The sequence below is a fragment of the Artibeus jamaicensis genome, unplaced genomic scaffold, assembly GCF_021234435.1.
Source record: "Artibeus jamaicensis isolate MK-2021 breed Jamaican fruit bat unplaced genomic scaffold, CSHL_Jam_final contig_354, whole genome shotgun sequence".
Taxonomy (NCBI): Eukaryota; Metazoa; Chordata; class Mammalia; order Chiroptera; family Phyllostomidae; genus Artibeus; species Artibeus jamaicensis.
The window spans coordinates 6,473,665-6,498,239 of NW_026521803.1; the positions used below are offsets into that span (position 1 = coordinate 6,473,665).

Below are 24,575 nucleotides of genomic sequence, written 5' to 3' on the forward strand. Positions count from 1 at the left end.
GCAATTTATATTCTACCAAACTCAGCAAGACTTTAAAACACTCTTTCTCTGTTTTTGTTTGTTTGCTTGCTTTTTGGTGTTTTAAGTATCCCTGAAAATAAAGGAGCCATTGAGTCTAAGACTGACAAGTATCCAGGTTATTTACATACTGAGGTTTGGAATTGCAGAGACTATTCCAAAAAGAAAACAGGGAATGACGGGAATAAAAAGAATCAAAATGAGAGTGGAGAGAAAAAAACTTGATGAATAATATAACCTATAACATGTAGAGGAGATTTTGACACCACCCATGTTTAAAACTAAGTACAGAACTTTTTCAGTTACTTTACCCCTAGTCCTACGTGGTGAAGAGTCTACCATGGAGTTAACTAGTATTCTAGAGTTGATTTTGAGGCTGAGAGTTTAGAACAAAAACATTATCTCTAGTTTATTTATTAGTTTAGAAAAGAAACAGCACAAGGAATTTTTCTAGTTAAAAAAAAACTCAATATAAACCTACATGAAAATTTTAATGCCCAAGACAGTCAATGGCAAATGAAGTTTTAGGAGCTAAATCAAATAAAGCATCTTTCCATGTTAAGTGTACCTTTTCATTAATGTGAAAGCTTGTGCCTACCTTTGGTTCATTTAGTGAGCTGATTCAAACTTTTATATGCAATTCCTGAGTTGCTACAACACCAGAATACTGACACATATAATTGTACTATTTATCTGTGGAAGATGATTGGATTTCGCTTAAAAACCACAGACAAAGGAAACCAACAGTCCCACATAGTTCTGATAACCCCACCAAAGAGGAAATACAAAAAGGAAGTTAATCTAAGAGTGTGACAGAGAAGTGATTTCAATACAAAAAAGCCTCAATATTCAGCTCATTCCCATCTTGAAAAACCTCATCTTTATCCCATTTCCTTCTGGATCCTCTCCCTTTCTAGAGACTGGAAACAAGACAAAAAAAAAAAAAAAGTCTTGGATGCAGATGAGCAGAATTTTTGTACTGTGTACCGCACTTTCAGGGGGCGCAGCCTGTTTCCATAGCTGTCAAACACGGTAGTGATACCTGTTCCTGTTCCCTCCCTTGTATGTTGCCAGGGTCGTTTATAAAATACGCTGTTCCAAATTAGCCAAAACTACCATCGTTGGGACAGTCGCCAACAAAACTCAGCTTCGGTTCCCTCTCCGGACAAGGCTGGATTGACCTACAGTCAACAGGAAGCTCCTGGGGTTGGGATAGACTTGGAAGGAGGCCAGACGCGAGTGTTCCTGGACTGCGATCTAGGTAGTGATGAGGATGTTACTAACATGCCCGCCAGCCCCCCACCCCCACCCGCCCTCCGATTTCCCAGCCCAGCTGAGATTTTACTATCAACTACAGTGGGTGCGGAAGCATAGTACGGAGAAGCAAACTGCCAAACAAAAAACCCTCAACTCCATCCTTCTCTAAAACAAAAACAAAACCCCAAAGCCCTCGGCACTACAGAGAGCGGGATCAAGGGAAAGGAAGGGGGGGGGGAAATCTGCTGTCCTAGCTCCATCTCCGGAGGCCGCCTAGTCGGCAGTCGCAGGGTCCGCTAGAGGGGCGGGGCATTGTGGGTCGGCTCTCCGGGAGCAGAAGAGCCACCTCTTCACGCCCCCTCAGCCCGCCTCGTCTCGGGAATCCGCCCCGGACCCCGCCGCCATGTTGAGTCGGAATAAGTGACTCGGACTCGCCACCTAGGATGACCTCGACTGGAGAGGTCCGGAGCAGGCGGCGGCGCCCGCTAGTGCCGGAAGGCTGCGGGAGCTGAGACGGAGTGGGCGCGGCACGGGTTCCGGTGAACGGGCCTGCGCGCGAGCAGGTAGCTGCAGCCCCCGCCCCGCCCCCGCTCGGAGGGGCGGGGTCAGGAGTGAGGGCGGGCGCCCAGCGGAGAGGAGGTGGAGAGTGAGGATTTGGGGTGGAGGAACCCGGGAATTCCCTCCTCCTGAAGTGAAGAGTTGGGTTGATTGTGCGGTCGTTGCTGCTGCCGGGCTCCCGGGACGAGGAGGTGGAAGGAGGGAGAGGGCTCTGCGGGCCTCGCCTTCGCCCGCCGCCCCTTCCCCACCACTGGAGCCTCAGCAGCGGCGACCCATGTGAGCGCGACCGGGGGACAGGTAAGGATCCGACGAGGCCCCGCGGGCGGGCGTAGGTAGTCGACTCGGGCCAGCAGTGCTAGGCCCCGGCGCCCGCCCGCGCCCGGAGGCGCTGCCGTTCCCTGCCCCCGCCAGCTCGGAGTCGGGAAGTTGAGGAGAAACTTCTCCCCTCCCCCGACCCGGCTGGCTCGGAGGGCGTGTCTCCTTCCCCGCGCTACCTGCTCGCGCCCCCCCCCCCCCCCCCCAGTTCTACTCCGTCCCGCCCAAGTCCGACTTAAGGTCCCCGGAGCGTTAGGACGTCCCACCACCCGGGTCCTTAGGGTTGTGTGGGCCACCGCGCGGGGCGGGGGCGAGGTTTATTTTGGCTCGCATCCCCAAGTAAGCGGCGTGGGCAGCGGCCCCTTTCTGTCCCAGAGGTTGGGGGTCTAAGTGTTGACTTAACGCCGGGCGGCAGCTGTGTCGGGAGAGCGGGCGAGCGTGTGTGTAAGGGGCGAGTTGGTGAGCCTCTCGCTTCACTTGGTTTGATTGAAAACCACAACATGTTAAAAGTTTTCCTTTGTTTTGTGTTGGGGGTTGGGAAATAAGCCACTCAGCATCCCCTGTTACACTACTATGCCACTTCGCCTCCCAGTTAGTTCGGTCCTCTGTCAACGTGTGTTACAGAAAAATTTGTTTTAAAGCGTATTTTTCCTGACAGTCGCTTCCAGCTTTTGCTTTATTGGGCATGGGTGAGCGTTGTTTTAGGAAGTTCTTCGAAAATCACGTCTGTTGTAGGGACTGGTTTAATTTTGTTAGTGAGTGAGGCACAACATCGTTTGGATTGGGTTGAATTATTTTCTGCGCAATTAATTGAAACAGGCTTGTAGTAATCCACCAACAGTTTATAAATTATTAAAGAAATGAAAAACCTCTAGTGGAATCACAACGTTATGTTCATGCCGTTTTTTAGGGTTATATGTTCCACCGGTGTGTTTTCACATAGATGCTTTCACATATACATGTATATGATAGTGGCATATTTGTGCATTGTAACTGCAGGATTACAGTGCTAAAGGTATCTTGACATTTCTAAGTGTATTTAAACTATCTTGTTAAAATTATTAATGTTAAATTATACACAAAGGAAAATATTACTAAGTGCATTTGACTATGCATTTAAGACGAAGTTGGTGGTAGATATAGTTATCTTAACTAGCACAGTGTTTGGCACACAGTGGACAGGAAACATTTTGAATGGACAGGTAATAAAGGATGGTTTTGTATTAGAAACTAAGGATCTTGTAGACATCATATATGATTTTTATGAGTCGTTCTGTAAGAAAGTTGTTTTTCACGAAATCACACATTTGTTTTACTAAAATATGAGACCTCTGTCATAGTCGACATTTAAGGAAAGAAAGTTTCATTGTATTTTAACTGTTAGACATTAGCTAAGCCTCAGTGGAGATTTTGAATGCTTGTTGACAGTTCATAGGGTGCTGAATTTGAAGAAAAAAGTTGCTTTTTATCTGAATCTGAATACAAGACAGTTTATGTCCATGTTTCCAGAATAAAAGATAAAAGGGCTCATAAAATATGTATTCTGGTATAACCACCATAAGGTTATATTAGCTTTAATTTTGCAGTATATTTTTGCTGACTTCATAAACCACAAAATTGACTCCTTCCTGTTGAACTAAAAGTGAAGTTACAGCTTTGACCTATCTTCCTGGGATAGGGAATTGGTCTTATGGCTGAAGTATAATATTAATACATGGTTTAAGTTGTTTATTTTTTAATTCAGTAAATTCTTAAGTCACAAAATCAGTATCCACACAAATTTCCTTTATGGTCTGTAATGTTAGAAGAATAAATATTCTAAAAGAATAGTAATGACCTAGTATAAGAGAACTATTACCAACCCATGGAGTAAGACTTGTTTATATAAAGTTTAACTTTGTATCTTTTTCGGTAGTAAATAAATTATTTATGTGAGTAATATTTCTTTATAAATATATGTAATTCTCAATCTCATTTGAATGTAGACATTTATTAGTTTCTGTTAGCATTATACTAAAAAGAAGCCTAATATTCAAGTAATTGACAAGAGCAACATTAAACTCTGTCTAGGAATGCATGCTTGGGTAATAAAACTATATATTTTTTAAAACCTACAAGGAAGTGATTTCTACAAAAGTAATGGTGTGGGAGGGAGGAAGTTGTGATTTGGACACAGCTTCTTAATTGGTGGTAAAGTTCTTTTAACCTGGTGGTGGTTGCAAGGGTGTTGGCCTTAGTATAAATCATTAAGCCATACATTTCTTTTGTGTGTTTTTCTGTATGTGTTGCAGTTTAACATAAAACTTTTCTTCTTTTTTTAAAGAAGCCTGTCTGTAATGTACTATATAAGATAAATAAAGAACTTAATATGTGGTGACTGACTGTGGAGTACTGCCTGGATTATCCGGTGCAAACAGGGTTAGACTTATGAAATAATAATTATCGTAAACCAGCTAGTGCATGTAACTACTTTGACATGTAAATAACATGTTGATATTTTGAGGGAAGACACCAGGTTTTTATGAACTTTAAATCCTCTTCAGCTTTTATATTGTAAGTGACAGTAAGTAATGACAATATGTTTACTAAACTAATGGGTATTCTTTGGTCATCAAGAATAATATATAATATATTTGACAGGAAATTATGTAACATTACAGTTAAAACTAACTTTGGCATAAAGGTAAAATGTTTACTTGTATCCATTTTTAGTTTTCTGGAACAGTAATTCTTTGGATCAATAATTTCATCCTTAGTTTTGATATTCTTAAGACTGTCATGAAATTCTGAGTGTTAAGATATGCTTCTGTTTACTTAGGTTTTTTGAAGACGTGTCATATAGCACCTAAAGGAAGAGTATGTTTTGTTTCAAAAGTAAGCAGATAACCATATGGTGCTGGAGTTTTAAAAATGCTGAAAATCATTGCATTGTGCTACTTTTCTTGCTTTAAGTAATAATGGCTTGCTGTTTTAGTTGTTGGTCTCTTTGCATTTTGTAATGCAGAGTTGAAGAAGAGATCACATCTGTGCCAAATTTTTATATCACAGGAACTTTCAGTCATTGTAAAGGTGATGTTTGTGGTGCTGGTTTTGTTACATGAATATTTACAGGAAGTTTTAGTTAGGATCTTCCATTGTTCAAAACCCTACAGGGCTTAGGTCACCTTCGGTTCACATTTAAATGGGTCTATGATACAAATACAAGTTCCTCTAGCGAGGTACAATTGCCTTTCTTTAAAGTAGATAATCCGTTTGTATTAAAGGATCTTGGTATCTTATTGGTAGTGTGTACAGACAGTTTGTGTGCTTCTGTGGCAGGGTATGTATTATCTTTTTTCTTCCTCTCAGCTGCTGCAGCGCCACAATTAGCCTGAGTATTGCTCAGCTGCAGCTGCTGGGTGATTATGAACCATCCAGTGCCTGTCTAAACTCAGAGGCAGATTTAGCAAAAGGAGCTATAGTAACAGCACAGGGTGAAAGAGAAGAGCCGATGCTACTGCCAATATAATTTTAACCTGTCTATACTAAGGAATCATTGGCTGCTGCAGCACTACTGTTGTCTTGGAAGTGGCAGACTTGATGGCAACATATCCTGGCCTGGATTGGGTTTACTTGGTGTTACTCTTTAAGATCTTGAAGTTCACTCCAGGAAAGAGTAATTTCAGAGAGTAGGATGATGTATCAACGAGGTAGTGGTTCCCTGAGTTATAAGCCTCTATGCCCAGGATAGCAGTGCCCTTTAGTTTCCCCCTGTTTGAGTGCATATATAAAGCATATGCCATATACTACATGCTGCTTTAAGCTGTGTCTCTTAGAAGTGCTGCTGCTTTTACTGTTGTTTGGGGGTGGCAGGAAAGCTTATAAAGCAGGTTCTTTGGATTTCTGACTTTTTAAAATTTGTTTTACTTTTTATTTTTTAAATATATTTTATTGATTATGCCATTACAGTTGTTCTATTCCCCCCCTTCATTCCCCTCCACCCTGCACACCACCTCCTCCACCATCCCCCCCCTTTAGTTTATGACGTGTCTCAAGTTCTTTAGCTTCTATATTTCCCCTACTATTCTTGCCCTCCCCCCCATCTATTTTCTACCTACAGTCTATGCTATTTATTTTCTGTACCTTCTCCCCCCTTCTCCTCCTCCCACTCCCCTGTTGCTAACCCTTCATGTGATCTTCATTTCTATGGTTCTGCTCCTGATCTAGCTGTCCTCTTAGTCTGCTTTTGTTTTAGGTGTGATTGTTAATAACTGTGAGTTTGCTGTCCTTTCACTGTTCATATTTTTATCTTCTTTTTCTTAGATAAGCCCCTTTAACATTTCATATAGTAAGGGCTTGGTGATGATGAACTCCTTGAATTTGATCTTATCTGAGAAGCACTTTATCTGTCCTTCAATTGTAAATGAAAGCTTTGCTGGATAGAGCAATCTTGGTTGTAGGTCTTTGGATTTCATGACTTGGAATACTTCTTTCCAGCCCCTTCTTGCCTGTAAGGTCTCTTTTGAGAAATGTGCTGGCAGCCGGATGGGAACTCCTTTGTAGGTGACTGTCCCCTTATCTCTTGCTGCTTCTAGGATTCTCTCCTTCATTTTAATCTTGGCTAATGTAATTATGATGTGCCTTGGTGTGTTCCTTCTTGGGTCCACCTTCTTTGGGACTCTCTGAGCTTCCTGGATTTCCTGGAAGTCTATTTCCTTTGCCAGATTGGGGAAGTTCTCTTATTATTTGTTCAAATAAGATTTCTACTTGCTCTTTCTCTTCCCCTTCTGGTACCCCTATAATTCAGGTGTTGGAGTGTTTAAAGATGTCCTGGAGGTTCCTTAGCCTCTCCTCATTTTTTTGAATTCTTGTTTCTTCATTTTTTCTGTTTGATCATTTTTTTCTTCCTTCTGGTCCACTCCCTTGATTTGAGTCCTAGTTTCCTTTCCATCACTATTGCTTTCCTGTGCCTTTCCCTTCATTTCAGTTAATTTAGCCTTCAAGTGTTTCTCTAATTTGTGGCGGAAATCAACCATTTCTGTGAGCATCCTGATCACCAGTGTTTTGAACTGTGCATTTGATCGGTTGGCAATTTCTTGTTCACTTAGATTTATTGGCTCTGGGGCTCTGAGTTGTTCTTGAGCCATGTTTTGATCTGTTTGCACCTGTTACGTATGAGGAGAGGAGCCTGTGGTGTTCACTAGGGCGGGGCCACCCAGGTTGCTGGGTTGTGATGCTTTATGTGGGGGCGGTGTCAAAGGGGGGCAATGGTGGTCCCCTCTGATGCTTCCCGCCTCTGGGGCCTTTGCGGTCTGTCTCACTGCTTGCTCCTTTGCTGGTTTATCTGTGCGCAAATGTGTGACCTGGGTCAGCCTGCAACCTTGTGTCCTCAGTGGATCCACCTGTTGCTACCCCACACCTGGGATCCGCCCACGTCTGCCTGCGGGCCTGGGCAGGGTCAAGTGCCTGGGTCGAGTGCCTGGGTTGCGCACCTGGGTCGGTCCGGTGGCTCTTTCCCGCCTGATCCCACTCCACTGTTGGCTTTGCCCCTCTTACTCGTCTAGCTGAATGGTTCGTTGTTGTCGGACTTCCGAGTAGTTCAATTTTCTGTGTTTTGGCTGCATATTTTGTTACTAAAATTTTGTTGTCTTTAAACTTGGTTGTGCGAGAAGGCATAGTGTTTCCACCTACGCCTCCATCTTGGTGGAAGTCTCTGGATTTCTGACTTTTTTTTAGAAAATGGATGGAAGACTTTCAAGAGATCTAGAACTAGCTGCACATGGCATATCCCCTGTGGCTGTCTGAATTTTGCCTGTTAGCAACCCTAGATTCTTTTTCCTGTTGCTCTTCCTTTATTCCTGGGGTATGAGAAGATGGACATTATTAAACACAGATACAGTATCATCTAAATATGGAAAGCCCCAGACTGAAAGATGCTGTCGGCAATTTTTTCTGTTTCTGAAATGTTGCTAAGTTTAAAAACATGTCAAGCCAAGAGCCTCAGCATCTTGTCCTCTCTTTTACCAGTACTGTTGGAAAATCTACAAAGACAATTTCTTCTTATACTGATCCTGGCTTTGAAACTTGGTGATTCAGGGTTTGGCTAATTTTGGATGGAGAATAATAGGGTATTGGGAGAAGCAGCACTCAAACTTGTATAACCAGAAGGAATGTAACCAAAAGAGAGAGGTGTAGAAGACTGTATACTCTTGAACAGTAACAGGTACACATTGTCATTATGGCACATACTTAGCAAGACATGGAAGTATTGACCCTTCTTTGTGCTCCCACAAAACTCCTATGTAAAAGTACATTTCTCCTTGCATTATAATTTTGTCTTTATATGACTGATCTACTTGATCTAGTGCTCACTGTGGCAAGGGACTCAATATGAATCTTTGAACAGTCCCTAGTAGAATAAATACTTAATAAAATTTTAATTGTATCCAGGGATATGGTTCCACATATGGCTTTACATATACAGACTTCTTCCACACATAACACCTCTACTTAAATTTTCTAAAACAATCTTAATGCTTTTTTATAAACTAATGTTAAATTCTTTACATTTTTTACCCTCAAAGTTTTGTTCTAGAAAATGATTTTATAGAACTGTTTAAACGCTTGCACGTGTGAAGTTAAAAGTCATCTTGATAAAATTTTTTTTAATGTTTTCACTATTTTAGTGAATATAGAAGGCCTACCTGTGTGCACACATACACAAAACTTTTTTTAAAATTATATTTTGACAGAGTTTTTTTTTTCAGATTTTTATTTTACTTATCTTTACAGGGGAAGGGAAGGAGAGAGAGAGAGAGAAATATCAATGTATGGTTGCCTCTCATGTGTCTCCTGCTGGGAACTGGCCTGCAACCCAGGCATGTGCCCTGACTGGGAATTGAACCGCGATCCTTTGGTTCGCAGGCCTGCGCTCAGTCCACTGAACTACTCCAGCCAGGGCTAATTATAACTTCTATGTTCATATCTTCCAAGGACAAAAGAAAAAGAAGTTCTGGTTTTCATGATGTAATGTAAAGAATGGGTAGTTCATAGAATGTATCTGCTGGGGACAGAGACAGGAAAGGCCTGACCACTGAAATTTAAAAATTACCTGGTTTCAGCCTCTGTTCCTAGCAGTATGTAAACTCCAGGTTTTCTTAAACTAATTATGGAGGCTAACCACTTAATTATTTTAATGTAACTTTCTGTTTTTTAGCATTAAATAGAAAGTGGGGTGGCTTTTGCCGCATAAGTTAATACATATAATTGTTCCATGGCACATTTATTATTTTTAAATTTTATTCTGATGCAGTTAGTACTTTATGGATAAAGATACTTTATAAATAATAGGCATTTGAAAAGGAGCAGAGAACCCAACTGTAGTGTAATAAGGAAAAGACTAAAAGGTAGAAGATCATCTGTACTTTAATTCCATTTTTTTTTTTTATCTTCACCAAAGACATCGTTTTTCATTGCTTTTAGAGAGAGCAGGCAAGAGGGAGAGAGACGTTGATGTGAGAGAGAAACATCAATTGGTTGTTTTCTTTTTTTAAAGATTTTATTTATTTACTTTTAGAGGGGGGAAGGGAGGAAGAGGAAGAGAGAGAAACATCAATGTGTAGTTGCCTTGCACACACACCCTACTGGGGACCTGGCCCACAACCCAGGCATGTGCCCCTACTGGGAATCAAACCAGGGACCCTCTGGTTCACAGGCCAGCACTCAGTCCACTGAGCCACAGCAACCAGGGCTGATGGGTTGCCTTCTTGTACGTTACCCAACCGAGGATCAAAACTGCAACCTGGGTATGTGCCTTGACCAGGAATTAAACCTGTGACCTTTCAGTCTATGGGACAATGCTCCAACCAACTGAGCCACCTGTAAGGATTAATTCCACTTCTGACAATGAAGAGCTAAGTAGCCCTGGTCAGTTCAGCCCTGGTCAGTAAACTCCCTAGGCTTTAGTTTCACTATTTGAAATAGGAGGCAGTTTGACCAGATGGTTTCTAATATCTTTTAAGCCTTATATAAATGTGTGGTTCTGCTACAGTTTTAGTTTTTATATTGATAACAATTTAAGGAAATGTTTTAGAATCTAGAATTTGAAATAAAATTAGGTGAAAGGTTATAGTAAGAAACTGATACATAGACTTGGCATTGGACTTTCTCAGGCAAATGCAGTGTTAACCATGTGGTATGACAAATACTGTGCTAGTTTTGATGTTATGAAAATGATCACACCACCATGGCTGGTGTGGCTTAGTTGGCTGGGCATCATTCTGCAAACCAAAAGGTCTCTCTCAGGTTTCGATCCCAGTCAGGACCCATGCCTGGGTTGCAGGTTTGGTCCCATGTCTGAGGCAACTGATCAATGGTTTTCTCCCTCCGTTCCCCTCTCTCTAAAATCAATAAGCATGTCTTAAGGTGAGATTAAAAACTGCTGCCTTTTAGGAATTCACACTGTGCAGAAGTAGCTATGATTATGAGGCCATTACAATTTTTGTAAATTGGTAACTTTTTCTAGGGTGAATCCCTTACAGTACTTCTCTGGTTTTTAACATTAGTTGGTGATGCCTCTGAAACTTTAATAAATCCTTTTGCACTAGATAGGTTTAGCCTCAAGTAAACTTAATTAATTCTTTAGGCAAGAAGACTTGATTTGATGTTTTTCTAGATATTAGTGTATTACAGGCATTTGTGGCTCACATACACAGGTTTCACAACACCTGTATAGAAGTTTTACTATAAGAAGACACATTCAAAAGCAAGATTTTTTGCAGTAATATTGGAAAACTAAGGACTTATTTATTCATTGAAGCAGATAGTTGTGATGTCATTTAATAGTGATCACGACTGTTTGGGTGACAGCTTTGCCACATTGTATCAGGAAAATAGCCACATTAAAACATTTAATTGTTTTATTTGCAAATCAATAAACATAATCACATAAACAAAAGAAAAGACAAAAATTGCATGATCATATCAATAGATGCAGAAAAAGCATTTGATGTGGTACAGAACCCATTTATAATAAAAACACTCAGCAAAGTGGTAAGAGAGGGAGCATTCCTCACCATAATAAAGGCCGTATACGAGAGACCTACAGCCAGCATCATACTCAGTGGGCAAAACATAAAATCTTTCCCACTATGATCAGGAACAAGACAAGAGTGTCTGCATTCCTCACTTCTATTCAATATAGTATTGGAAGTCTAGCCACAGCAGTCAGACAAGAAAAGGAAATAAAAGGCATCCAGATTGGAAAGGAGGAAGCAAAACTCATTGTTTAGAGATGACATGATAGTGTACATAGAAACCCCTATAGACTACACCAAAAAATACTCAATCTAGTAAGTGAATTTGGCAAAACAGCAGGTTACAAAGTCAATATTCAGAAATTAAATGCATTTTTGTACACACCAACAATAAAATCTCAGAAACAGAAATCAGGGGAAAAAACCCATTTGCTATAGCAACAAGAGAAATAAAGTACCTAGCAATAAATCTAACCAAGGAGGTAAAAGACCTATACTCCAAAAACTATACAGCACTGAAGAAAGAAATTAAGGAAGACACAAACAACTGGAAGCATATACTATGTTCATGGGTTGGAATAATAAACATCATTAAAACGTCCACACTACCCAAAGCAATTTATAGATTCAACACAATCCCTATTAAACTACTAATGACGTGTTTCACAGTTACAGAATAAACATTTCAGAAATTTATATGGAACCATAAATGACCCCAAATAGCCTCGGCAATTTTGAGAAAGAAGAACAAAATAGGAGGGATCACAATACCTGATACCAAAGTATCACAAGGATACTGTAATCAAAACAGCCCGGTACTGGCATAAGAACAGACACATAGATAAGTGGAACAGAATAGAGAGCCCAGAAATAAACACAAGTCTGTACAGTCCATTAATATTTCACAAAGGAGGCAGAAGCATAAAATGGAGTAAAACTAGCCTCTTCAACAAATGGTATTGAGAGAGCTAGACAGCTACATGCAAAAAAAATGAAACTAGACCACCAATTTACGACATACACCAAAATAAATTCAAGATGGATAAAAGACTTAAATATAAGTCACAACACCATAAGAGTTCTAGAAGAGAACATAAGGAGGAAAATCTCATATTCCACACAATAATATTTACCTATATATCCCGTAGAGCAAGGGACATAAAGGAAAGAATAAACAAATGGGACTTCATCAAAAGAAAAAGCTACCGCATGGCTAATGAAAACATCAGCAAAATGAAAAGGGAACCAACTGTATGGAAACATATATTTGCAAATGATACCTCAGACAAGGGTTTGATCTCCAAATTATATAAAGAACTTACACGACTCCACTCCAGGAAGACAAACAATCCAATTAAAAAATGGTCAAAGGACCTAAAGAAATATTTCTCCAAGGAGGACATACACAGGGCCCAGAGATACGTGAAAGGTTGCTCAGCATCACTAGTCATCAGAGAAGTGTAAATTAAAACCACAATGAGATACCAATTCATACCAGTCAGAATGGCCATCATCACCAAATCAACAAACAATAAGCGGCAAGTGCTGGCGAGGTTGTGAAGAAAGGGGAGCCCTAGTGCCCTATTGGTGGGAATGCAGACTGGAGCAGCCACTGTGGGAAACAGTGTGGAATTTCCTTAAAAAACTAAAAATAGGACTGTCTTTCAATTCAGCATTCCCACTGCTGGGACTCTACCCCAAGAATCCTGAATCACCAATTCAGAAGAACCTATGCACCCCAATGTTCATTGCAGTGTTATTTACAGTAGCTAAGTGCCGTAAACAGCCTAAGTGCCCATCAGTAAATGAGTGGATCAAGAAACTATGGTACATTTACACAATGGAATACTACACAGCAGAAAGAAAGGATCTCCTACCCTTTGCAACAGCATGGATGGATCTGGAGAGTATTATGCTAAGTGAAATAAATAAGCCAGGTGGCGAAAGACAAACACCATTTGATCTGACTTGTAAGTGGAACCCAATTGACTAAACAGACGAGCAAGCAAACAAAATATAACCAGAGGCATTGAAATTAAGAACACACTGAAGGGAGGGAAATTAAGTAAACAGAAGGGAGGTGGGAGGGGATAGTGGGGCAAAAGGGGTGAGGGTTGGGAACATGTGTAAAGGACACATGAACAGAGTCAAAGGGTGGTAAGATTAAGGATGGGAAGTGAGGATGGCTGGGGTGAGGGGCGAAATGGAGATAACTATACTTGAACGATAAAAAATGTGGAAAAAAATAAATTCCACAAAATAAAAACATTTAATTGAATCAACAAAAGTGCAGGGTAATTGTTCTGGATATTTTTTCTTTAAGATGTATAGTTAATATTTAGAACAAAATAAGTGTGGACACCTGCAATGGTTAGCTTTTAAGTTTTGTGAGATAATTTTGTAAAAATAAACTAAAATTATAAGTAGATTGTATTCCCAAAGTTTGTCAGTCACTTAAAAATCAAAATCTTTTCCCAGAGAAAGTCTTTTTTTTTAAGGTTAGCCTTTTGAGTTAGATTTCTAGCAGCCCATTACAGTTTATCTATAAAAACCTAACTGGTATAACAGTGTTGCATTGGTAAAGGTATTCTAATTGATTTTTCAGGTTTTGTGTTGTTTTGTTTCTTTAAAGTTTGCTGACCTCTTGAACAGATGAAATATTTGGCCTATAAGACAAGATGGTTTAACTATATAGTGGGTGAATCCATTGCCTTTTCAGTCACCATCCCTCCCCATCTTCCTAGCTCCTCACTCTAATCATTCTGTTACGAGTTCCATATTGGGATGCTAGAACTTTCCTAATGAGGCCTTGCTGTTAAGCTGAATTTAAGTACAGAAGGTTCCCTAGTTTCTCTCACCTGCTTGCTGGGCACTTTGAAGCCTTCTTCCTACTCTAACCCTATAGGACAGTGTGAGGAATGGGAAAGTTTCAAAAGATTAGGAATTAGAAATTAAAATGAGGACAATAGAGAAGGACTTGGGAAAAAGGAATGGACATAATGTGGAGTTTGTAATTTTTTCTTTTGTGTCCTTTTTTCTATTTCTTACCCAATTCATTCCTTCTCTTAGACATTGATTATGGAAAAAAGCCTACTCTGTGACAAGTGCTATGGTACACATTTATATACATTATCAAGTTAACTTAAATCTTTGAAATACCTTTCCAAAATACACAGAAAAATCATGGCTGGGGTAGGTGCTTATTATACATGAAGAGACTGAGGATCAGAAGGTATATATAACTTTACCAAGGTTCTGTGACCAAATGATTGGGTGGAACTGAATTTGAGCCTAAGGCTAACTGACAGTAAGTCTCTTCTCTGTAAGACACCTTTCTTAGGAATAAGGAACAGTGATGGAAAAGGGAATTTCTTACATTTTCCTTCTTCCTTAAACTGTACATTTGTATTGGGGATAAGAATTTTTAGCCATTTAAACTTTTCTTTTTAATGGAAGTAACTTTCTGGTTAGGTATCAAGGTCAGATATTATATGAACCGAAAAAGATGGATTATCACACTAACTAAACAGTAGGAAACACTTTCTTTTTTTCAGGTTTTGGTTTGTAATGGAAAATTGATATACAAATTCCAAAGTATTCTTTATCTTTTTATAAAATAAGATGTCAATCCCAGACTAATAGACACAATGTTCGGATCTTTTTCCGGTCAGGTTTCTTTTTTTCTATCCAAATTTAGTTCCTCAGAAGAACAAAGGAACACACAAAAGATGGATTATTATACTAACTGTAGCAAATTACAGCAAGTTTGGGTTACTGTAGGTAAGTTTAGAACTTTAAAGTTTGGGTTTGTAAAGTGTACATAGAGGCTGCATATATATATATATATATATATATATATATATATATATATACACACACACATATATATATATATATATATAGTCAGCCCCCCATGCTCAAATTTGAGTCTTCTGACTCGAAGGCTGGCTCAAACTTCTGTACAATATTTTTTTTCACTTCTACTAATTACATAATTTATTCCTAGATGAGTTAGAAATAGATGGAAGGTTTGCATTGGCTAAATGGTCCTCTATCACATTTCAGATACATGCACCAGAAAGAGAGCATACTTTCTAATTTGCCCTTTCAGTGGGATGGAATTTCCTATACCTTGGCAGAGATGCAGCAATCATTCATAGCTTCTCTTCCTTTTGGAGGAAACAGGATTCTTCCATATTGGCATGTTCCTATAAATCTTATTGTTACATGAAATTCTCACTCCATGAAGAGCCTCATCCAAAGCTCCAAATGGAGATTTTGTTGGCTACTCTTGTCACTGTGTAACGTTCCATTAACAATGATTTGCTTCATCACTTTGGAAGCTTTTTCTTCTTGGCTTCCTTTTTTTCCTTTTTTCCCAGTTATGTCTAAGAATGTACCCTTTGTCCTCTAATAAGCTGGATTGTTGTTTTCTAGTGGGAATATTAGCTTGGTTTTGTAGCATTATTATCCCACCATAGAATATCTACAATACAACTCCTTCACACATAACTCCAATAGTTCTGTCATTGCTTACCTTTATTGGTCTATAAAATGAATGGTTGGCAGATTCTTTAAAACTGTTGTGCCAAGTCTGAATGATGGGAGTGGCTGCTGCTTGAATGTAAGGTCCATGAAGGCAGGGGTCTTTGTTTTGGTTATGGGGGTAATTCCAAGCATCTAGAATAATAGCTTGAAAAGGGCCTATTATGTAGGAAAATGCAGCAGTTTGTTAGTAATATTTGCCTACTATGGGCATGAAAGAAAGAAATGTCAGCAAATAAATAGCTAGCTTCTCACTAAAAATTCATGTAGTAACCACACATATTTTTTCCTCAAGACTCCAAGGAGTGGCAGGCCTAGTGCTAAACTAGTGGCATTAACACTTAGGATGAAATTACATAAAATTTCTACTTTAATATGGTAGAGATACTGAGGTTTGGCAGTGACTTGTAAATGTTAAGGAGCACTAAGAAAAGTACATACTCATAGCAAGGGGGTTCCTTTTCTTTATATGTTATTCTGTAAATATATCTCTAGCAACCATATTTCTTAAAAACTGGGGCACACGTCAGTTTTCCTTATATTGCATGGATATAAACAAGCCATGAATGTAGCTGATTGTAAGTAGAGCTGGGAAAATAGTTCTTAGCAGGGCAACTGTGACAACCATAGAAGGGGAGGATGACTTTTTGGTGAAAGGTAGCTGTCTCTGCCACAGAAAGGGAGAGGAAGTTACTAATAAAGAAGCTAGACATTTATTGTGTATAGGAATACACTATTTGGTTGTATAAACATGGTTAGACCATTTGACTGTATGGACATTGATGGTAAGTTCTTAATTTAAGGCAACAATATCTGTCCATAGGCAAACTAGTTATAATGGAAAATGTCCCATATCCCACCACCTTCTGGAAGTTTGTTTTTTATAAACAGAGTATCTGGAAAAATTTAATTTCGTGTTTTAAACAGTAAAGGAAGCTATAGCATATTTGCCATAGACATTTCTCCAAAGAAGACATACAATGGCCAAAGACACATAAAAAGATGGTCAGCATCATTAATCATCAGGGAAATGCAAATCAAAAGCACAGTGAGATAACACCTTACACATGTCAGAATGGCTATTATCAAAAAGACAAGAAGTAAAACAGTGTTGGTGAGGATGTGGAGTAACCCTAATTAGGCATGTATTAGGGAACCCTAATACATCATTGATAAGATTGTAAATTGGTACAGCCACTGTGAAAAACAGTGTAGAGGTTTCTCAAAAATTCAAAATAGAATTTCCATGCAACCCAGCAATTCCATTTCTGGGTATTTATCCATAGAAATAAAAAGAAGCTAATTCAAAAAGATATGCCCACACCCCAGCAGCATTATTTATAATAGCCAAAATAGGGAAGCAGCCTAGGTGTCCATCAACAGATGAATGGATTAAGATGTGGCATATGTATGTATTTGTATATACAGTCAAATATTACTCAGCCATAAAAAGAATAAAACTTTGCCATTTGCGACAACATGGATGGATCTAGAGGGTATTATGCTAAGTGAAATAACTTAGAGAAGACAAATATTGTATGATTTCATTTATGTGTGGAATCTGAAGGACAAAGCAAACAAACAAAACAAAACAATCAGATTTATAGAAACAGAACAGATGGTTGCCAGAGTGGATGGGGTGGAGGGGATTGGGCAAATAAGGTAAAGAAGATCAGATTTCCAGTTATAAAATAAATAAGTCACAGGGATGTAATGTACACTATCAGGAGGATAGTCAGTAATATTGTAATAATTTTGTGTGGTGACAGAAGATTGTTAGACTTATGATGATCACTTTTTAAGGTGTATACAAGGTCAGTCCAGAAAAAGTCCAGCTGTTGTGAATTGTGAGACATGGATGTAACCTGGCAGCCAAGAAGAGAGGACTGGAATGAGCCTGCGTGAAAAATAATGACTTCACACTCTACTAGTCAATCAGGGTGGTAGACACTGTCGGGTGAGCATGTGTACTATGTGGCTGTCATTCAGAATGACAGCGAGTAGAGCAGTGAATCTGCATCAGATTTTGCATTAAGCTTGGACATTCCTCTGGCGGAAACTATTCAGATAATTCAGAAGTCCACAGCTATGAGCAGCTGGTGATTGGCAGCTTCATCATGAAGTATACCCGCTGATGGCCAAACATCAAATCACCCAGATGACTCAGCCCCCCTACAGCCCAGATTTGGTGCCTATAACTTCTGGCTTTTCCCAAAACTAAAATCAACTTTGAAAGGGAAGAGATTTCAGACCATTGATGAGATTCAAGAAAATGTGACAGTGTAGCTGATGGCTATCGGAACTGTTTGAGGTCCCCGAGATGCCTACCTTGAAGGGAACTGAGGCGTCATTGTTCTTCAATAAATGTCTCAATTTTTCATATTACATGACTGGATACATTCTGGACAGACTTCGTAGATGTTGAAGGACTCTTTTGTGCACTTGAAACTAATGTAATAATGTATGTCAACTATACTTTAATAAAAAGAGAGAGAACCACCACCAAGAGAAACAAAATATTTGCTATTTCTACCATTTTTTACTCCATTTTATGTTCCTGCCCCCTTGGATTTATATTAAAAGTTAACAAGAAAGGTAATTCTGAACTTTAAGGAGATGTATGTCCTAGACTTTAGGAAACATACTGTAAAGAGTCTGTGGTTTAAGGTTCTAATGGATAATATGCCACCTAAAGAAATAAAATTTCTAAAAATGCCTCAAACCTTTTGTTATAAAAAGCTTGGGAAGCACTCTTTAGGGGAGGGGTCAGGGTAAAATGGGGATCATAGTACCTGTATTTACATAGCACTTTTAGTACTTGAGAAAAGATGGTGTGAAAGAATTTGGTGGGGCCCTAGCTGGTATGGCTCAGTGGAGTGAGCACTGGCCTGTGACTTGAAAGGTTGCTGGTTCTATTCCCAGTAAGGGCACATGTTTGAGTTGCAGGCCAAGGCTCTGACTAGGGGCCTTGTGAGAGGCATCTATACTCTCACACACTTGATGTTTCTCTACCTCTCTCCCTCCCTTCCCCTCTCTCTAAAGGTAAATAAATAAAAAAATTTTAAAGATTTTATTTACTTATTTTCAGAAAGGGAGAAGGTGGGAGAGAACAAGGGGAAGAGAGACAGAAATACATCAATGTGTGAGAGATACATTGATTGGTTGCCTCTTACATGCCCCCTACTGGGGACCTGGCCCACCACGTAGGCACGTGCTCTGACTGGGAATCTAACTGGTGACCTTTCTGTTTACATGCCAGTGCTCAGTCCACTGAGCCACGCCAGCCAGGAGAATCTTTTAAAGGAATAAAAGAATTTAGTGGGAACAGTGGAGATGGAAATTATGATGGCACTAAAGCCCCTCCCCCTTCTATCTCATTTCATACCTCCCTTTCCCCATACCCCCTTAGCCACTCCTACTAGGACTTAGTTTTTGTTTTGCTGTTGTTGTTAATGAATAGAACTTAGGAGGAATGTGTAGTAAAAGTCAAGTAAAAGAGAGCATCAGGGAGCTCTTTGGATACTGTCAGAGAATGAATGAGATTTTTAGAATGATGCTTAGAAGTGGGAAAAACTAATGATCTCATAGATGATTTCTAGAGATAAGTTAACATCTAGAAGTGAGAAGGAAGTCACAAATCAATCCACAGCCTAGGAAAGTTGAAATAATAAATAACAGGGAACATGTAGCGTGTCTTTTTTATCTTCTAACTTCTATATAAGAGGAGGCTTTTTAAGTTAGAAAATATATAAAAAGAATAAGAAAATAGATACTAGATAATAAGAGAGCATCTAGCTTTCACTAATTTTAAACGTCTTGGTCTAGAAGAATTCTATCTGAAGGTTCTGTAAGACTTTCTGGTACTCCTGGGTGCCACCAGTAATCATGGAGACAGACATCTCAAAATAAGAAAATTGATTAAATGATGCCTTAGAACAACAATTTTCAACGAGTGTGCCACAAGAATTTTTTAAAACATGCAATTTCTGACTATTTAGTCTGGGGCAGTGACCTCTTGTGCCTTAGATTGTCAAATTTAAAAAATGACAACTGTCTACACAATAGCTGTCTGGTGTGAATGAATCAATATTATGCCTACTTTTTGTTAGATCAGCAAAAAATGTATTTTTTGGTTTGTCAGAATTTTAGTAATTAACATGTGCCGTGAAATGAAAAAGGTTGAAAATCGTTTCCTTAGAAGATGAGTTTTAAGAAATGCAGACACTGAAAGTTGTCTTTGATTCCTGAAAAAAATATCGTAACAATGTATTAATCAGTTACCATTTATAAATAGTAGAGGTTATGAAGAAGTAATTTTTAATAGTCCAGTATGCTTTATTGAATCATTAAACTCCCCTTTCCCATCTGTGGTGTTTGAGTACATGCTGGATTAAGATGATCTGTCAATGTTACCTTCCTCTGGTTGAATGTTCCGATCTGATAAGCTTAGCTTTCTTCCAACAGTAAGGGTGAGTGAGTTCTTTTTCTACCTTCTTTTCTGGTCTGTTTTATTTTCCCCTTTCTGTAATTGTCTTTTAATGTCATAACAGACATTGCTTTATCTTTTTGATGATACTCAGAACCAGGGATTTTAACAGGTTCAAAGTTCTCCTTATGTATTTTCAAATTTTTTACAAGTAAGATTGAATCAGGAAATATATAAACATGCCTATTTAGCCCATAATATCTGCAGACATTTTTTTATTTTTGTTACACATGTGAAGAAAGACACCTTAAAATTATTTTAGTTTGCTTTTTGATTGAAGGCTGCTATGCATTTTTCCATGTGGTGAACTGCTTATACCTAACCTTTCCCAATTTGCTGTTAGGTTATTTCTTTTTTTCTTTTTTTTTTTAATATATTTTATTGATTATGCCATTACAGTTGTTCTATTCCCCCCTTCGTTCCCCTCCACCCTACATACCCCTCCCCTACCATTCCCCCCTTTAGTTTATGACCACGTGTCTCAAGTTCTTTAGATTCTATATTTCCCCTACTATTCTTGCCCTCCCCCCTATCTATTTTCTACCTACTGTCTATGCTACTTATTTTCTGTACCTTCTCCCCCCTTCTCCTCCTCCCACTCCCCTGTTGCTAACCCTCCATGTGATCTTCATTTCTTTGGCCCACTCCTGATCTAGCTGTCCTCTTAGTTTGTTTTGTTTTAGGTGTGGTTGTTAATAACTGTGAGTTTGCTGTCCTTTCACTGTTCATTTTTTTTTATCTTCTTTTTCTTAGGTAAGTCCCATTAACATTTCATATAGTAAGGGCTTGGTGATGATGAACTCCTTGAATTTGATCTTATCTGAGAAGCACTTTATCTGTCCTTCAATTCTAAATGAAAGCTTTGCTGGATAGAGCAATCTTGGTTGTAGGTCTTTGGATTTCATGACTTGGAATACTTCTTTCCAGCCCCTCTTTGCCTGTAAGGTCTCTTTTGAGAAATGTGCTGACAGCCTGATGGGAACTCCTTTGTAGGTGACCCCTTATCTCTTGCTGCTTCTAGGATTCTCTCCTTCATTTTAATCTTGGCTAATGTAATTACGATGTGCCTTGGTGTGTTCCTTCTTGGGTCCACCTTCTTTGGGACTCTCTGAGCTTCCTGAACTTCCTGGAAGTCTATTTCCTTTGCCAGATTGGGGAAGTTCTCCTTTATTATTTGTTCAAATAAGTTTTCCACTTGCTGCTCTTCCTCTTTCGCTTCTGGTACCTCTATAATTCGGATGTTGGAGCGTTTAAAGATGTCCTGAAGGTTCCTAAGCCTCTCCTCCTTTTTTTTGAATTCTTGTTTCTTCCTTTTTTTCTGTTTGATCATTTTTTTCTTCCTTCTGGTCCACTCCCTTGATTTGAGTCCCAGTTTCCTTTTCATCACTGTTGGTTTCCTGTGCATTTCCCTTCATTTCAATTAGTTTAGCCTTCATATGTTTCTCTAATTTGTGACTAAAATCAACCAGTTCTGTGAGCATCCTGATCACCAGTATTTTGAACTGTGCATCTGAAATCTGGCTATTTCTTTGTTGCTTAGAGTTATGGGCTCTGGGGCTTTGAGTTCTTCTTGAGCCATAATGTTTTGCTCTGTTCATGCCTGTTAAGTATGAGGAGGGGAGCCTTAGGTGTTCACCAGGGCAGGGCCACCCAGGTCACTGGTTTGTGACACTGTATGTGGGGGTGGGGTCAGAGAGGGATCATGGCGGTCCCCTCTGCCGCTTCCTGCCACTGGGGCCTTTGTGGTCCATCTCACTGCTAGCTCCTTCGCCGGTTTATCTGCACACGAATGTGTGACTGTGGTCAGCCCTCATTGAGTCCACCGCCTTGCACCCTCAGTGGGTCCATTTGCTGCTACTCCACACCTGGGATCTGCCCACAGCTGCTGGTGCACCTGGGTCGCACGCCCAGGTCAGTCGGGGGGAATCTTTCCTGCCCGACCCCGCTCTGCTGCTGGCTCTGCCTCTTTTACCGGTTTGGCTGAAGGGTTCGTTGTTGTCAGACTTCCGTGTAGTTCAATTTTCTGTGGCTTGGCTGCATTTTTGTTGCTAAAACTTTGTTGTTTTTAAACTTGGTTTTGCGAAAGGGCACAGTGCTTCCACCTACACCTCCATCTTGGCGGAAGTCTCGCTGTTAGGTTATTTCTTACAGATTTGTAGGGATCCTTTGTATAGTACAGATATTAATCATTTATCTTTTTGTTACAAATATTTTCCCCATGTGTTTTTCTCTATTTTGTCTAATGTTTTCCTTTTATCTTAAAGTATTAAAGTAATTTTCTTTTTATAACTGCTGCACAGTATTCCATTGTGTAAATGTACCACTATTTTTTAATCAACTCACTTATTTATGGGCACTTAGGCTGTTTCTAGCATTTGGCTATTGTAAATAACACTGCCATGGATATAGGGGTATGTAGTAGGTTCTTTTGAATTGGTGATTCAGGCTTGGGGTATAGTCCCATCAGTGAGATCGCTGAATCAAAAGGCAGTTCCATATTTAATTTTGTGAATAGATGCCATACTGTTTTCTATAGTGCCTGCACCAGTCTTCATTTCTACCAACAGTGCACTAGTGTTCCCCTTTCTCCACATCCTCGCCAGCACTTGTTGTTTGTTGATTTATTAATGATGGCCATTCTGACAGGTGTGAGGTCATCTCTCTTTTGGCTAGTGATGTTAAGCATCTTTTCATATGTTTATAGGCTATTTGTATGTCCTCTTTGGATAAGTACCTATTCAGGACTTTCACCCATTTTTTAATGGATTGCTTGTCTTCCTAGTTTACATTTTACAAGTTCTTTATATATTTTAGATATTAAACCCTTGTCCGATAAATCATTGGCATGTTCTCCTATACAGTCAGTTCCCTTTTCATTTTGATGATGTTTTCTTTAGCCATACAGAAGCTTTTTAATTTGATGTAGTCCCATTTGTTTATTTTATCCTTTATTTCCCTTACCCTAGGAGATTTATCAGTAAATATATTGCTACATGGGATATCTGAAACTTTGCTGCCTATGTTTTCCTCTATGATATTTATGATATCAAAACTTTTTTTGTCTTTTATCTCTTTTGAGTTTATTATGGTGCACAGTGTAAGTTGGTGGTCCAGTTTCGCTTTTCTGCATGTATCAGTCCAGTTCTACCAACACCAGTTATTGAAAAGGCTATTTTTTACTCCATTTTATGTTCCTGCCCCCTTTGTCAAATATTAACTGACCGTATTGACATGGCTTGATTTCTGGGTTCTCTATTCTGTTCCATTGATCCATGTGCCTTTTCTTATGCCAGTACCAGACTGTTTTGATTACAGTGGTCTTGTAATATAGTTTGATTTGATATTAGGTATTGTGATCCCTCGTACTTGTTATTCTTTCTCAAAATTGCTGAGGCTATTCAGGATTGTTTATAGTTCCATAAACATTTTTGAAGTATTTGTTCTGTATCTGTGATATATGTCATTGGTGTTTTGGTAGGGATTGCATTGAATCTGTAGATTGTTTTCAGTTGTATGGACATTGTAATGATGTTAATTATGCCAATCCATGAACACGGTATATGCTTCCATTTATTTGTGTCTTCCTTAATTTCTTTCTTCAGTGTTGTGTAGTTTTCAGAGTACAGGTCTTTTACCTGCTTGGTTAAAGTTTATCCCTAAGTATTTTATTTTTCTTGTTGCTGTAGTAAATTGTTGGATATTTTCTTCCGTCTTCAGTATTAAGATGGCTGAACAAAAATTCACCAATTTTGATTTTTTTTTAATGCATGCTGATATGACAGCTGTCACAATACAGTCTAACACAAATTGTTTTGGGTGAAGTGAAAGACAAATAAGCACTACTCAGTCTATCGTATGGAAAAAACTAAATGAACTTCTTCGCTAACCCAATAGATCATTCATGGGATGGACATTTGTTTACAATATGAAAGCCTTATTTGACCTGAGCTTGGGGAAGTGTGGATCGAGCAACTCAAATTTTTCATAACTTTGTGCAAATGACCATAAAAGTGCCATGAGCATTGATTTGGCAGTGGGAGGAGGGATTTACAAATCTCAGCAAGTGGGCTAATTTTCAAATATGGAATCATTTAATGAAGATTTAGTAATTATATTCTTATGTAGCGGATGTTGCAGAATGGCGTCTGGGCTAACTGAAAAGAACATGGTGCATATGGGGAGAGGTCAGACTCCTACTGGTCTGGGCCTTTTAGGAATTGGCCCTGCCTAGCAGGAGGTGAGCTTGAATGTAATGCCCTTGAATCATCCCCAAACCATCCCTTTGACATGCTCCCCTCCTCCATCTGTGGAAAAATTGTCTTCCGTGAAATAGGTCCCTGGTGCCAATAAAGGTTGTGGACCACTGCTGACGATCTCAAAGT

At 39.3% G+C, this 24,575-nt stretch overlaps 1 protein-coding gene across 3 annotated transcripts in view; it reads left to right on the plus strand.

Moving 5' to 3' along the window:
• The first annotated feature begins 1,664 nt into the window (after positions 1-1,664).
• The window catches only part of YES1 (YES proto-oncogene 1, Src family tyrosine kinase), a 78,957-nt gene continuing 56,046 nt past the window's right edge, over positions 1,665-24,575 (plus strand). For 2 of the 3 annotated variants that reach the window (XM_053664229.1, XM_037156558.2), the window contains exon 1: positions 1,903-2,130. The gene's annotated coding sequence lies outside the window, so the exon portion shown is untranslated. Of the gene's footprint in view, positions 1,839-1,902; positions 2,131-24,575 lie in introns of those variants that run through there. The other variant, XM_053664230.1, reaches the window with a different exon arrangement.